This window comes from Rutidosis leptorrhynchoides, chromosome 2, assembly GCF_046630445.1.
Source record: "Rutidosis leptorrhynchoides isolate AG116_Rl617_1_P2 chromosome 2, CSIRO_AGI_Rlap_v1, whole genome shotgun sequence".
Taxonomy (NCBI): domain Eukaryota; kingdom Viridiplantae; phylum Streptophyta; class Magnoliopsida; order Asterales; family Asteraceae; genus Rutidosis; species Rutidosis leptorrhynchoides.
Window position 1 is genome coordinate 580,569,282 of NC_092334.1, and position 14,012 is coordinate 580,583,293.

Genomic DNA, 14,012 nt, shown 5'->3' on the forward strand with positions numbered 1-14,012 from the left:
CTTCCATTTTCTTTCTATTTGAGATTAGATCTTTCAAGAATTTAGCATATCTAGGCATTCCTGAAATCACATCAATGAAAGGAAGATTTACATTTATCTGTTTAAACATATCCAAGAATTTGGATTGCTCGGCTTCAAGTTTCTCTTTCTTCATTTTACTTGGGTAAGGAAGTGGTGGTTGGTATGGTTTAACATAAGGTTTATCCTTAACTGTGTTATCTTCATTAACCTTTTCAACTACCGGTTCTTTTTCCTTATCTTGATCAGGTTGTGGTTCTTGTGGAGTAGGAATAGTTTCATCAGAAGTTACAGGTATTTCAGGTGGTTTAAGTGTTGTACCACTTCTTGTGGTAATGGCTTTAGCTGTTTCATTCCGGGGGTTAGCGTTTGTATCACTAGGTAGACTTCCCGGTTTTCTTTCACCTATTAACCTTGCTAGGTTACTTACTTCTTGTTCCAGATTTTGAATAGAAGCTTGTTGATTTCTAAATGCTTGAGCATTTTGTTCATTTGTTTGTTTTTGAGATGTGAAAAACTGCGTTTGAGTTTCAACTAGCTTTGTCATCATATCTTCTAAATTCGGCTTTTTATCATCGGTTTGTTGTGGTGGTTTGTTTTGAAAATTCGGTCTTTGCTGATTATAAGTATTATTGGATACTTGTTGATTGCTAGGACCTTGTTGGTTGTTGTATGGAATATTTCGGTTATAATTCTGGTTTTGATTGTAAATCGGTCTTGGCGGTTGATAATTATTCTGATAATTATTTCCAGGCCTTTGGTTTATGTATGAAATATTCTCTCTTTGTTCCATTGTTAATTCAATACTGAGACAATCTTTTGTCAAATGTGGTCCTCCACACTGCTCACAACTAATTCGTATTGAGTGAATATCTTTAGTCATCTTTTCCATTCGTCTCTCGAAAGCATCTATCTTTGCGGAAATGGAATCTAAGTCATGGCTAGAATCGGCTCTAGCTGCTTTAGATGATCTAATGATATCCTTTTCTTGGTGCCACTCATGTGAGTGGGAAGCAGTGTTATCAATAATTTTGTAAGCATCAGTTTCGGTTTTCTTCATAATAGAACCACCAGCTGCTATATCTATGTCTTTTCTTGTAGTGATGTCGCATCCTTGGTAGAATATTTGTACTATTTGACAGGTGTCTAAACCATGTTGCGGACATCCTCTTAACAACTTTCCATATCTTGTCCATGCCTCATATAGAGTTTCATTTAGTTTCTGTGTGAACGTAACAATTTCTGCTTGAAGTCTTACGGCTTTAGATGCAGGAAAGAATTGTTTAAGAAATTTGTCAATTAAAACGTCCCATGTATCGATCGCCCCTTCAGGTAACGATTCCAACCAATCTTTGGCTTTTCCCTTTAAAGTCCAGGGAAATAACATGAGATATATCTGTTCATCCTCCACTTCTCGGATTTTAAATAGTGTGCAGATCCTATTAAAGGTACGTAGATGTTCATTTGGATCTTCCTTCGGCGCACCACTAAATTGGCATTGATTAGTCACCATGTGTAGAATTTGTCCTTTGATTTCATAATCTGGCGCATTAATGTCTGGATGAGTAATTGCGTGACCTTGGCCAGTGCGTTTAGCTCTCATTCGGTCTTCCATACTTAAAGGTTCCAGATTCTCCATAATTGAATTTGTTGAATCGGTATCACTAGATGATTCTGATTTAATGGTTCGTTCCTCAACAATCTCTGTTTGCATGATTGGTGGTTCCGGAGGAAAGTTTAGTGGTTCAGGATCTATGAACCGTTCCTGAATATTCTCCGGATTCTCAATTGTGAGGTTGGGTTCAAAAAATGGATTATCGGAAATTTGAACTGAAGTACTTGGTCGACTGGATGACGATTCTAAAGAAAAATCAACGGCGGTTATATTTGTTAAACGATGTCTTGATCTAGTTACAGGTGGTGAACGTACAAAAGGTGATGAACGTCTTGCTCGGTGCATTCACTGAATATCCTATTAGTTTTTAAAAGGAAAGAAAAATTATAATAAGTTATCCAATCAATAGACTTTTCTGATTTTGCCCACGTTTCGAATAGCCAAAAGATGCAGCAGAGGGGCAGGATTCGTTTGGTCTCAATATAATTGAGGACTGTTTGGCTCCAATAACCCGGTCCACGTACAAATCCAACTATTACTACGAACCAGAAAATTTTGATGTCTATTAATTTAACCACTTAAAATAAATTTTCGTAATTTTAAGAAATTTAGATAAGAAGTAGAAAAAATTCTAAGTCCTAAAAACTAGAATGGCTAGAAATAAGAGAGAAAAAGAGTTCGTCGCAAAAGGTCGAAAAAGAAAAATGGTTGAAAAATAAACGGTGACGGAAAAATAAAAGAAACTTATAAAAACTTAAAAATACTTGACTAACCTAACCTTATTACTACAACTAACTTAAAATTATAATCGCAAATTGAAATTACTAATTGGAATGATAATTGATACATAGTAAAAGGTCTAAAAAAATTAAAGCTTACAGGAAAAACTAAATCCCAAATGGAAATAACTTAAAAAGAAACTAAAACTTAAAAAGGCGTCGCAAAATTCTAAAGCACCTAAATCTTAGTCTAAAGAAAAAGCACTTAAGGAATTCTACGGCAAAGCCTAAAAATCTAGGAGTAAAAATAACTATAGCAAAAACTAAGTTTAGAATTAAATATGAGCTAAAAAATACAAATATTACGCTACAACGATTAAAAAGGGACAAAATATAAAAATATACAAAAAGTTGTAAAAAGTACAATTTTTATAAAAATATTATTTTTATATTATTTATTTAATAAAACTACTAATTTTACAATTTAATAAAACTAATTAATACTAAATATATAAATTAAATAAAAAGTAAAAATAAAAATAAAACTAATAATAATAATAATAATTAGGTTTAAATAGTAATAATAATTAAAAATAACCCGTAATTAATGCAGATTTAGGGTTTTTTGTCGCCTGTCAGAAAGGCTCCGCGAGTCGCGGCATTTATTGCATCAAACCCCGCGAGTCGCGGGGTTTCAAATTTCAGCTGACAGGTTTGAATTTTTACGCATTTTTCTTTATTTATTTTTTTTTTATTTTCTGTTTTTAATTTTTATATAAATAAAAGATATTAAAATTAAAACTTATATTTTTATAAACTAAAATAAAAATAAAGAAACTTATAAAACTTAAATATTTAACAATATCTTAAAAAAAAAAAATACTTATATTTTTGTTTTTTTTTATATTTTTGAATAATTAACACGTATTTTTACAAAAACGAATTTTAATAAAAGTTAACTAAAAATCTTTTTTTTTATATTAGCGTTGCGCTTCCGGCTTTTAAGATAATCCCCGGCAGCGGCGCCAAAAATACTTGATGTCGTACGAGGTGTATATAAAATAGTTATTAATTTTAGCAGGAAAAACTATTAAATACGATACAATTTTACACAAGATATTTATTTATTTATAGAATGGATATACTTAAACCTTGCTACAACACTTATAGGCAGTGTACCTAATCGTACAGTAGTGTAGTTTTTAGTAAGTCCGGTTCGTTCCACAGGGAAATCTTTAAACAAAGCTCAACGCTATATTAGTTTACTTTTATAAAAATACAAACGTAAGTAATATTATTATTATAAAGGGGGGTTTTTACCGTTTAATGACCGGTTTGTCGATTTTAAAACTTTAGTCGCAGTTAAAACCTAATGTAAAATATAAAATAAATACAAGACTTAAATTAAAGCGTAAAGTAAATAACGATAATGAAATTGCGAATAATAAAAGTGCGATAAACTTGCGATAATTAAAAAGTACGATAATTAAAAGTGCGATTAAATAACAATAAATAAAAGTGCGATAATTAGAAGTGCAATTAAATATAAAATAAAGGAAATTAAATATGAAATAAAAGAATTATGCTTATTTAAACTTCCGTAATCATGATGTTTGACGTGTTGATTTTAGTTTTATGCCCATGGGTTAATTGTCCTTTGTCCTGGATTATTTAATATGTCCGTCTGGTTTTTGTCCATAACAGTCCATCAGTCATAAATATAAAGTGCGAGTGTCCTCATCAAATTATTATTATACCCGAAGTTAAATATTCCAACTAATTGGGGATTCGAATTGTAACAAGGTTTTAATACTTTGTTTAATGAATACACCAGGTTATCGACTGCGTGTAAACCAAGGTTTTACTACTTTGTTAACAATTACACCAATTACCCTTGAATGTAATTTCACCCCTGTTTTAATTATTCTAGTGGCTATTAATCCATTCCCGTGTCCGGTTAAATGAACGATTATTCGTACATATAAATACCCCGCCCATCGTGTCCGATCGAGTGTATATGGTAATTTATAGGGACGCCCAATTGTAAATATTTATATTAACATTAACAAACTTTCATTTAGTTAAACAAATATAAAGCCCATTAATAGCCCATAGTCTAATTTCCACAAGTGTCGTTCTTTTGTCCAAACCCCAACTATGGTACAAAGCCCAATTACCCAATTTTAGTAATTAGCCCAACATCATGATTACTTCGTTTTAAATAAGCATAATAATAACTTAGCTACGAGACATTAATGTAAAAAGGTTGAACATAACTTACAATGATTAAAAATAGCGTAGCGTTACACGGACAGAATTTCGACTTACACCCTTACAACATTCGCTAACATACCCTTATTATTAGAATTATAATTAAAATTAAAATTAAAATATAAATTATATATATATATATATATATCGTATATATGAGAGAAGAGAGAAATAGAATATGAAATTTTGATCAGAATTCGGTTTGCTTTATAGCCAGAGTTGAAATTTGGGGCTCCGCGACTCGCGGTGAAAACCTCTTCAAACTCCGCGAGTCGCGGAGGTTAATTTTACAGCTCAGTCCTTGGAGTTTTCTCTGCCGACGGTTTTTTTATTTATAAATATAATATATATATAATTAATATAATTAATTATATATTATATTATATTTATATACATAGTTAACTTGTAATTTTTAATCCGTTGCGTCGAGCGTTAAGAGTTGACTCTGGTCCCGGTTCCGGATTTTCGAACGTCCTTGCGTACAATTTTATATTTTGTACTTTGCGTTTTGAATCTTGTACTCTTGTAATTTCGAGACGTTTCTTATCAATAATTGGAACCTTTTTGATTGTCTTTTGTACTTTTGAGCTTTTTGGTCGTTTGCGTCTTCAATTCGTCGAATCTGTCTTTTGTCTTCACCTTTTATTATTTAAACGAATATCTCTTGTAAATAGAACAATTGCAACTAAAAGCTTGTCTTTCTTGAGGAATAATGCTATGAAATATATGTTCGTTTTTAGCATTATCAAATATATATCAATATATCAATCCATCTATCTATACGTAATAATTATATTTATAATTTATATTTTAATTTTAATTTTAATTTTAATCCTAATAATAAGGGTATGTTAGCGAATGTTGTAAGGGTGTAAGTCGAAACTCTGTCCGTGTAACGTTACGCTATTTTTAATCATTGTAAGTTATGTTCAACCTTTTTAATTTAATGTCTCGTAGATAAGTTATTATTATGCTTATTTAATCCGAAGTAATCATGATGTTGGGCTAATTACTAAAATTGGGTAATTGGGCTTTGTACCATAATTGGGGTTTGGACAAAAGAACGACACTTGTGGAAATTAGACTATGGGCTATTAATGGGCTTTATATTTGTTTAACTAAATGATAGTTTGTTAATGTTAATATAAAGATTTATAATTGGACGTACCCATAAATTACCATATACACTCGATCGGACACGATGGGCGGGGTATTTATATGTACGAATAATCGTTCATTTAACCGGACACGGGAATGGATTAATAGCCACTAGAATTATTAAAACAGGGGTGAAATTATGTACAAGGACACTTGTCATAATTGTTAACAAAGTATTAAAACCTTGAGTTACACTCAGTCGACATCCTGGTGTAATTATTAAACAAAGTATTAAAATCTTGTTACAGTTTAAGTCCCCAATTAGTTGGAATATTTGACTTCGGGTATAAGGATAATTTGACGAGGATACTCGCACTTTATATTTATGACTGATGGACTGTTATGGACAAAAACCAGACGGACATATTAAATAATCCAGGACAAAGGACAATTAACCCATGGGCATAAAACTAAAATCAACACGTCAAACATCATGATTACGGAAGTTTAAATAAGCATAATTCTTTTATTTCATATTTAATTCCCTTTATTTTATATTTAATTGCACTTCTAATTATAGCACTTTCATTTATTGTTATTGTATTTAATTGCACTTTTAATTATCGTACTTTTTAATTATCGCAAGTTTATTTTATCGCACTTTTATTTATCGCAATTTCATTATCGTTATTTACTTTACGCTTTAAATTAAGTCTTTTATTTATTTAATATTTTACATTTTGTTTTAACTGCGACTAAAGTTTTAAAATCGACAAACCGGTCATTAAACGGTAAAAACCCCCCTTTATAATAATAATATTACTTATATATATATATATATATTTGTATTTTTATAAAAGTAAACTAATATAGCGTTAAGCTTTGATTAAAAGATTTTCCCTGTGGAACGAACCGAACTTACTAAAAACTACACTACTGTACGATTAGGTACACTGCCTATAAGTGTTGTAGCAAGGTTTAAGTATATCCATTCTATAAATAAATAAATATCTTGTGTAAAATTGTATCGTATTTAATAGTATTTCCTTGTAAAATATAAAGCTATTTTATATACACCTCGCATAACATCACATCTTGTTTTGAAAATAGGTATCTAAGAGCAGAATGATCGGTATAGACCACCGTTTTAGTTAGAACAAGATATGATTTGTCAAAAGCAAAGACAATAGCAAGGAGTTCTTTTTCAGTAGTTGTATAGTTCGTTTGTGCTCCTTGTAACGTCTTACTAGCATAATATATAGGTTGAAATCGTTTTTCAATCATTTGTCCTAAAATAGCTCCCATTGCAAAATCACTTGCACCGCACATTAGTTCAAACGGTAGATTCTAATTTGGAGTTATCATGATCGGCGCATTAGTGAGTTTCTCTTTAAGAATATTAAAAGATTTGATACATTCATCTGAAAAGATGAATGGTGCATCTTTTTCTAGTAGTTTATTCATAGGAGTGGCAATTTTAGAAAAATCTTTTATGAAACGTCGGTAAAAACCGGCATACCCTAGAAAACTCCTAACTCCTCTAACATTGGTGGGATGTGGAAGTTTAGCAATTACATCTACTTTAGCTCTATCCACTTCAATTCCTTCCTTTGAAATTTTATGACTGAGAATGATGCCTTCTTTAACCATGAAATGGCATTTCTCCCAATTAAGAACTAGATTTGATTGTTCGCATCTAATAAGCATTCGTTCAAGATTAACTAGACATGTTTCAAATGTATCACCGAAGACTGAAAAGTCATCCATGAAAACTTCCATGCATTCTTCTATCATGTCGTGAAAAATCGCCATCATGCACCTTTGAAAGGTTGTAGGGGCGTTGCAAAGTCCAAATGGCATGCGTTTGTAAGCAAAAGTACCATAAGGGCACGTAAATGTGGTTTTCTCTTGTTCTTCGGGTGCTATTGGAATTTGAAAATATCCGGAAAAACCATCAAGAAAACAATAGTAACTATTTCCGGCTAATCTTTCCAACATTTGATCAATGAAAGGTAAGGGAAAGTGATCTTTTCTGGTGGCGTCATTTAATTTTGTATAATCAATACAAACACGCCATCCTGTTACAGTCCTAGTAGGAATAAGCTCATTTTTCTCATTTGTGATGACAGTCATGCCACCCTTCTTAGGTACGCATTGAACTGGGCTTACCCATGGACTATCAGAGATTGGATAAATTAAACCTGCATCAAGTAGTTTAATAATTTATTTCTTAACAACATCTTGCATATTAGGATTTAGTCTTCGTTGGCGTTGCACATACGTTTTATAACCTTCTTCCATAAGGATTTTATGTGTACAATACGAAGGACTTATTCCTTTAATGTCATGAATCTTCCATGCAATAGCTGGTTTATGAGCTTTTAGCACGGAAATGAGTTGAGATTTTTCATTTTCAGTAAGAGAAGACGATATTATTACAGGTAATTCAGATTCACCATGTAAATAAGCATATTCTAAATGATTTGGAAGTGGCTTTAACTCTAATGTCGGTGGTTCTTCTATCGATGATTTATATCGATATCTGTCTTCTTCTTTTAGCATTTGAATTTCTTCTATTGTTGGTTCATATCCATTAGCCATAAGTGTAGCTAACATTTCAGCTTCATTAATTGGTTCAGTTCCTTCTCCTAAAGAACATTCTCCTATTCCTTGTAATTCTGGAAATTCTTCTAATAATTCTGCATGTGAATCTATAGTTTGAATATAATAACATGTATCATCTACAGATTGCGGTTGTTGCATGGCTCTATCAACAGAAAAGGTAACACTCTCGTCCTCTATACTTAGGGTCAGTTTCTTACCAAACACGTCTATTATTGCTTTGGCCGTGTTTAAGAATGGTCTTTCTAGTATGAGAGGAACTCGAGAATCTTCTTCCATGTCCAGAATAACAAAATCTACTGGAAATACTAAAGTACCAACTTTAACTAGCATGTTTTCCATTATCCCTCTAGGATATTTTACTGATCGATCGGCTAGTTGTATGCTTATTCGTGTTGGTTTCAATTCTCCAAGGTCTAGTTTAGCGTATAGTGAATATGGCATTAAATTTATACTAGCACCTAAGTCTGCCAATGCTTCTATTAAACTAAGACTACCCAGAAAACATGGAATTGTGAAACTTCCTGGATCTGATAATTTTTCTGGTATCTTATTCAACAGCACTGCAGAACAATTAGCATTCATAGTAACAGCCGAGAGTTCTTCCATTTTCTTTCTATTTGTGATTAGATCTTTCAAAAATTTAGCATATCTAGGCATTCCTGAAATCACATCAATGAAAGGAAGATTGACATTTATTTGTTTAAACATATCCAAGAATTTGGATTGCTCGGCTTCTAGTCTCTCTTTTCTCATTTTACTAGGGTAAGGAAGTGGTGGTTGGTATGGTTTAACATAAGGTTTAGCCTTAACTGTGTTATCTTCATTAACCTTTTCAACTACCGGTTCTGTTTCCTTATCTTGTTCAGGTTGTGGTTCTTGTGGAGTAGGAATAGCGTCATCTGAAATTACAAGCATTTCAGGTGGTTTAAGTGTAATACCACTTCTTGTGGTAATGGCTTTAGCTGTTTCATTCCGGGGGTTAGCATTTGTATCGCTAGGTAAACTTTCCGGTTTTCTTTCACCTATTAACCTTGCTAGGTTGCTTACTTCTTGTTCCAGATTTTGAATAGAAGCTTGTTGATTTCTAAATTCTTGAGCATTTTGTTCATTCGTTAGTTTCTGAGATGTGAAAAATTGCGTTTGAGATTCAACTAGCTTCGACAACATATCTTCTAAATTTGGCTTTTTATCATCGGTTTGTGGTGGTTTATTTGGAAAAATAGGTCTTTGTTGATGTAAGACCCGTGTAATTATTGTAAATAATGTATAGAAGTTAACTTTGTTGTGGGATTGGTTTTACATTTCAAAAGGAGCTAGGAACCAGTTTCTGTCCATTTGCGCACCGCGCGGCCTAATGGCGCGCCGCGCAAAATCGTGCAGACAGCCCCTCTTGTTTATTTAAATCTAAATCAAGGGCATTTTGGGAAATTCACTTCAAGGCCGACTTTAAGGCTTGGTTCAGTTGTTTGGGAGCTCATTTACTCCCCTTTTCACCAACCTTATCTTCCTAATTCAATTCTAGAAAGAGAAGTGAGTTCTAGAGAGAGAGATCCCATTTTGGAGAAGAAGAAGAAGGTTTCTTGCTAAAGTCCAAGTTCTAAAGTTGTTCATCTGATCCATTGCTACATTTTGATAGTTGTGGTATACCTTAACTTCCATTTCTTGTTTTGATTTTGTGTATGGGTTAGGGTTTGTGTTGAAGATGAACACTAAGACCCATTTGTAGGTAAATTGGGTGTTTTGGGTAAATTGGGTCATGTAGACTCAATAATGGGTTAGCTAGGGTTTTAAAAGTGTTAATTGATGTTAAGAAACCCTAATTGGCTAATAATTGGTTAGAACACTTGCTTGATGTATAAATGGGTGCTATTTGGGTATAGATGACCCAAAATGAGTGTATTGACTTTTATTAGGTCAAATGGGTCAAAATGGACCAATGTTGGTTAATGTTAGTGTTTTGTGTTAAAACCTAGCGATTTAATGGGTATGAAGGCCTTGAGTGCCAAGTGTTAGGGTTTTTGGTGAAAATGACCCAAATTAGGGTTAAGTGTCCAAATGGGTCAAGATGACCTAGGATGGTGTGTGTTATGAGATTAGACCAAGTTGATTGATTAATTATGCTTGTGAAATAGGTACGTTACCTTGGAATTCAAGCTTGGTTTAATAATCACCGAAGGCATAAGGTGAGTGGAATAATTATGCGTATGTGTATATAATGTATTTATTTGTGTTGCACGAATGTGGTATTGTCGCGGTGTTTAAGACACCACATTCTAAGTAACGAGTAGCATTGTCGCGGTGTTTAAGACACTACTCATGGTATGATTGACTTGTGGTATTGTCGCGGTGTTTAAGACACCACAATGTCATGGGAGTGGAAGTGTCGCGGAGATTAAGACACCACTCATTGTATTGAATGAAGTGTGGATTCGTCGCGGTGTTTAAGACGCCACATTGTTGTAAGGGTGAGTTAGTCGCGGTGTTTAAGACATCACCCGGGGACTAGTGATTACGCGGTGTGTAAGTAACACTAGTGGACGTTATGAACTCCAACGGTCTTGTAAGTACCGCTTCCCATGTTCGAATTGGTTAACCAAGGTTATGTGAATTATGTATTGGAAGTATTAATTTATGAATCGTATGCTATTGTACTATTAGCTACTTGTGGGATTGTGAATTATTGGTATATGCTTATTAATGTAGCATGCTTGATGAATTGTTAAACTCGAATATGATGTTGTGTAAGTGATGCGAGTAAGTAGATTATATATGTGTATGTATAATTATTGTGCTCACTAAGCTTTGCTTACCCTCTCGTTGTTTACCTTTTTATAGGTTCGTGTGTGGATAAGGGTAAGGGCATTACCTTGGATTGAGTTTCCCGCTTCGATGATTAGGAAGCACGTTTGGGTTATGGCTTGGAGTTTGACCGAGACTTGGGTAGTTTAACCCCAAACACCATGCTCGTTGTGTCGTTTGGCAATTAAACTTTTTGTGGTCGAAACTCTAATTTGTATTAAACATTGTATTCTAAACTTAGTGGCGTTTTGGGCACGTGTGGGCCCCACCTTGTAAAACTTGTTCATACCTTAGTTATGTGCTAGTTTTACATATATGAATGTATGGTTAAAAGCGTTTTGGTTAAATATGCCGGGAACACGTTCATCTTTTTCGCATTTAAACTTTCCGGTAACAGCAGGGGTTTGGCGCGGCGCGCGGCCCTTTTGGCGCGGCGCGCCGATGGCCTGGAACAACAAAATTTTTTTTTTGTGTTTGAAATTTCGTCGTGTTTGGTCGGTTACGGTTTGGGTTGTTACAAGTGGTATCAGAGCATGGTCTAAGGGATTTAGGTGACTTGGGATAGGCGCCTAGACTTAGACTTTTGTGTGTGCATTGTGCGGACTTGTAGGACTTTGGGTCGGACCGGGTCTTGGTTAGCGCATGGGTTTATATGAACTAATCATGCGTTATTGTTTGTGTTGTATAGCAATCATCGAGCGAAATGAACGTTGTACTAGCGAGTTAACGCGACGTGCTCGCGTAGTAATGATTAGCTACCCTTACTACGGGTGCAAATCGTGTCAAACAAGCGATGTACGACGATTGTCGAGCGAGATGGAGTGGTATGATGTATATGTATATATGTGTCATGTCTTTAGTTTCGTTGTTTAATCTTTTCCGTTTTATAGAATGAAGATGAGAAACGGACACGACACCGATATTGGGGGCACGAGCGAGGACCCCGAGTTCACGGCCAAGGTCGAGGCCATCTTTCAACGCCAAAAGGCGGATTTTCGCGAAGATGTTAAGAAGATGTTTCTCGAGACGATTGACGAACAAGTCGTCACTTTGGTTAAGTAGCAAATTAAGATTGCTCTTCAAGAAGAAAATGGGGGAAGGCGTGACTTTTTCTTCAAGAACTTTAGGGATGCTCAACCTCCTACTTTTGAGGGCGATCGGGACCCACTCAAGAGTGCCCGATTCATCTCCGATATGGAGGGGGCCTTCCGTACTTGTGAGTGTCCACCCGACAAGAAGACTAGGTATGGTTGTAGCATGTTAAGGGGTGACGCGAAATTGTGGTGGGATGCTAAGATCCAACTCTATGGTGAAGAACAATGTATGGACTTCACATGGGAGGAATTTAAGGCGGAGTTCTTCGATGAGTACCGAACTTCGGCCGATCTTACAAGACTTAAGGACGAGCTACGTACCTTGAGGCAAGGGTCGATGGACTTGAACACTCTCAAATCCGTGTTCTTGTCCAAGACGCAATTTTGCCCGGAGTATGTCGGGAATGATAAAATGTTGAAAGAAGATTTCTATCGAACCTTGAATGATAGTTATCAAGAAAAGATTAGCGTAAACGTGGTAAAGAGCTTCGATGAGTTGTTTAATATGGCGAAAGGGTTTGAAGCGATTGTGTTGAGGAAGAGAAAGTATGAAGGTTCGAGTCACTCAAATTTTTCAAGCAAGAAGTCAAAGAAAGGCCCAACCGAGAGTGTGGGGAGTGTGAAGAAAGGTGCCACGGGGGATTTCCCCTATACTTGTCATAATTGTGGGCGAAGGGGGCATATGGCTCGTGATTGTACCAAACCATCTTCTACTACAAAATTCACTTGCTACAATTGTGGGAAGGAGGGACACAAGAAACCCGAGTGTCCCGAGTTGCGTAATGATAATGCTAAGCGGATAGAGAAGGCAGCGGGTACGGCTAGGGGTCGTAACTACTTGATGTCTAATGAAGAAGCCAAACAATCCAATGAAGTCGTTTCAGGTACTTTCATGGTTAATTCTAATCCGGCTCGGATACTTTTTGATAGTGGTGCTAATTTGTCTTTCGTATCTCCAAGATTTGTGCCTAAGTTAAATAAACCGCTAGTAAAGTTGAGTCGTCCGGTAGAAGTTGAAATAGCGGATGGCAAGACGGCGCTAGTGGTTGATGTGTGTAAAAATTGCAATGTTGTGTTTGGCGCCGAAAGTTTCGAAATTGATCTTATTCCGATGACTTTGGGTGATTTTGATGTAGTCGTTGGTATGGATTGGCTCGATCGTTATAGAGCCGATATTGCATGCCACGACAAGTTTATTCGTGTAAAGACCCCAAGTGGGGGAGAGATGATTATTCATGGTGATAAACGAAGGAGATCGGTGCCGATATGCACTTTTGCTCGGGCACGACGTCACGTTATTACCGGTGGTATGGCTTTCCTTGCTCATGTTGTCGACACTCGTAATGAGCCACCACCTATTCGTGAAATTCCGGTAGTTAATGAGTTTGAAGATGTCTTTCCGGATGAGTTACCGGGTGTTCCGGCGGAAAGACAAGTAGAATTTCGCATCGAGTTGGTTCCGGGGGCTACCCCCATTGCTAAAACTCCTTATCGTTTAGCACCAACGGAGATGCAAGAGTTATTGAATCAAATTCAAGAATTGCTCGAGAAGGGTTTTATCCGACCGAGTGCTTCGCCATGGGGCGCTCCGGTCTTATTTGTGAAGAAGAAAGACGGTAGTATGCGTATGTGCATTGATTACCGTGAGTTGAATAAAGTGACGATCAAGAATCGTTATCCACTACCTAGGATCGACGATTTGTTTGATCAACTTCAAGGCGCAACGTATTTCTCTAAGATCGACCTACGGTCCGGCTATCACCAAATGCGGGT